The 3,161-nt window shown below is 42.4% G+C and overlaps 1 protein-coding gene across 1 annotated transcript in view; it reads left to right on the forward strand.

The window, feature by feature from the left end:
- The window catches only part of LOC101846493, a gene marked incomplete at its 5' end in the record, with an annotated part of 17,878 nt that overhangs the window by 1,129 nt on the left and 13,588 nt on the right, over positions 1-3,161 (forward strand).

Here is a 3,161-nt window from a genome sequence, read left to right on the forward strand (position 1 = left end):
GTGTGTGTGTGTATGTATGTATGTGTGTGTGACTCTGTGTGTGCCTTGCTTGGCAGTTGATCGAATGTCTTTCTCTCCTGTAGTATCATATTATTTTCTGCTCTGAAAGGCGAGACCCACGAACTCATTTTCTTCACTGTCTTTCCTCCCGTTTCATTTGTCATTCTATGCGTGTATGCATCGTGACTGGTTGGACGGTGAGACAAAATGATGAATAATCGATGAACCCATGCATTTATCGTTGATGAATCGGGAATGATTAACGTCTAGCTTTCGGGATTAGATTATTTGTCTTTCTGCGTTACCATTCCCTGTCCGTCTATTTGTCTTAATGAAGTATTTGTCTACCTGCCTATCTACCTGCTTACCGTCTGTCCGTGTGTTTGTCTGTCTGTCTGTGTGTATATGTCTTGCTGTGTGTCTATCTGTCTGTCTCTGTCTGAGGGTGTGCATACTGTCTCTCTGCCTGCATGTCTATCTTTCTAACTGTGTGCCTATCTGTCTGTTTGTGTGTCTATCTGTCTGACCGTGTGTCTGTCTGTCTTTGTGCCTAGCTATCGGTCTCTGTTTCTATCTACACGTTTGTCTGTCTGTCTGTCGGTCTGTCTGTCTACATGCCTATGCCTGACTGGCTCCGGTGCACGAGAACGAACTTCACTGTTCACGAGGTCAAGCAAGCGAACACGCCTCCTGGCCAAACTTGTGATTGATTTTTCTTAGTTCAAAACTTGTTAATTGATAACATTCCCTAGGCACAATCGTTGTTTAAGAAACAACCCCATCACTGAGCATTACATGAGCACATAAAGGAGCAGACTCTGTAAGATGATAGTGGCTCAAATTGCATTCTCCCTTTCTGACAATGACGATTGACGCGGTCGAAGACTGTTTCGCATTTACCATCATTCCGATAAAACCAAACTGATAGGCGTCAAATCCTTTAGCGCACTATATCATGGGATATCATATTGAAGCAAGCAGCCCTTTTCCACCATATTATGTGGACCTTGAATGCAGATCTTGAAAGAAGGATCAAAGCTGTGGAGATGAGATGCTTCCGAAAAATCCGTGATATGTCATACAAAGATCACATCACAAATAATTAAGTCAAACAACGGGTCAAAAATGTAATTGGACCATGCTGACCTTCTCACTCTGGTCAGAAACGCAAACTGCAATGGTAAGGACACACCACCCATTCATTCAGCCTTGCCAAGATGATCCTGCAAGGCACCGTCAAGGGAAGAAGGAGCAGAGGCAGACCGAAGAAGAGTTGGGAGAACAACATCAAGCAATGGACAGGCCTGGACCACAAAGACACGCTCAGGAAAGCTGAAAACCGGAAGGAGTGGAGAATACTGATGGCCAAATCTTCAAAAGCGCCCCGACGGACATCCAGTCTACAGGATAGGTGAAGAAGGGGAAGAAGGTGTGTGGACTGAATTGTTATCCGTCACAACAACAAATCTTGTGAAGCGCTTCATAGCAATCTTCACCGGACAGTGCACGTGCAAACCTCATGTTTGGGTATTCAGTGAAGACCTAAATTACTAGATCTACAGCCCTAGACTGATCTGAAGGAGAAATGTACAGAATCCCTACGGAGGAAAAGGAAATCAAAAGAAATGTGTTGGCTGACAGAAGAGCTGAAAGCGAAACTAGAGAAGAAAGAAACCAGCTAGTTCGAATAATTTCTGAAAGTCCTATCGAAGAAAAACTGCCCCTCCTTTGTAAATATCATCAAGGTCTAGACTTAGAGACTCCAGCGTCTTGAGACACATGAGGCAAACAGGAACGACCTGGAAGATTTCACTTCCTCGGAATTGCAAAGTTCTATTTGACGTTTTTGGCAGTTTTGGGTTACTATGACCATGATGTCAGAAAGCAAAATGCTTCATCTGATCTATCAAATCCGAAGAATATTCGGAGTCGTTGTCAAGATATTCCAAGAATTGCATTGTGCAAAGCTTGACATATTGTGAAGCTCAAAAAAATATTACGTCAGATTTCTCAAAACTAGGTATTCAGCAGACAGAATTTTGTAATTCTGAGGTAGCGATTTATCTGCAGCGGAGATGAGACATCACTCGATTTCTTGTGTGCTAGTTTAAGGTAATCGCTCTGGTCCGTTTCAGTTCATCCGTGATCGTCCCCTGCCTCATTTCCCATTGATTTTGCATTGCGCAATTTGACGGGAGAAGTTCGAGGTTGGGAGTCGTCGATTGTAAATGTGATTACAAGTCTCTAAATAAATGTCAACAGAGTTTTAGCAAGAATTATCACAGATTTTAAACCAGAGCCATGATGATAAATCATACTGAAAGTAATCGAAGCTGTTTGAAACCAAATTCTGTTTACTTCGACGCTACAGTGCCCGTGACGTTCCCTTTGAAGAGTCATTAAGTGCTTGGATGGATTTCGCTCCCAAGACTGTCTCCGTCCCGACTGAGCACATTGTCTGTGTGTCTGTCTACGTGTCTGCTTGAATTCTATATGTCAGTATATCATGTGTCTGTCTACTAGTCTACTTGTACGAGTATGTCTGTCTACATGTCTACTTGTATGTCTGTGTATCTGTCTATGTGTCTATGTATCTGCCTATTTGTCTGTATTCTGTATATCATGTGTCTGTCTACTTGTATGTCTGTGTATCTGTTTTTGGGTCTATGTGTCTGTCTATGTGTCTGTCTACATGTCTCTTTGTATGTCAATATGTCTGTCTACATGTCTACTTGAATGTCAATGTGTGTCTGTCACCCTGTCCACACGTCCATCTCCTATTCGCTTGTCTGTCATTTCGGCTGTACTGTACTGTCTGCTCATCTGTTTACTAGTCATCCATTTTCACAACTCGCTTTCATCGTCTCTGGTACGTTTTGGCAGACATTAACTCTTTGTCAAACTTTGTGTTATTTATTGATCATGTTATTCTTCTACGTCAGGTAATGTCAGAGATGGTCTTGTGGGAACGGTTGACATTCAAGCATAACAAAGCGTCCGTCTTTTTGTGAAATGCGGAGGTCAGAACAACAGCAGTTTTTTTTTTCTGTTTCTGAGTTTCATTTCTCTTTTGCATATGTTTATGTCTGTCTGTTTGTTTCTCTCTCTCTCAATCTCTCTCTCTTTCTCTCTCTCTCTCTCTTTCTCTCTCTCTCTCTCGC

The sequence above is a fragment of the Aplysia californica genome, unplaced genomic scaffold (genome assembly GCF_000002075.1).
Source record: "Aplysia californica isolate F4 #8 unplaced genomic scaffold, AplCal3.0 scaffold00091, whole genome shotgun sequence".
Taxonomy (NCBI): Eukaryota; Metazoa; Mollusca; class Gastropoda; order Aplysiida; family Aplysiidae; genus Aplysia; species Aplysia californica.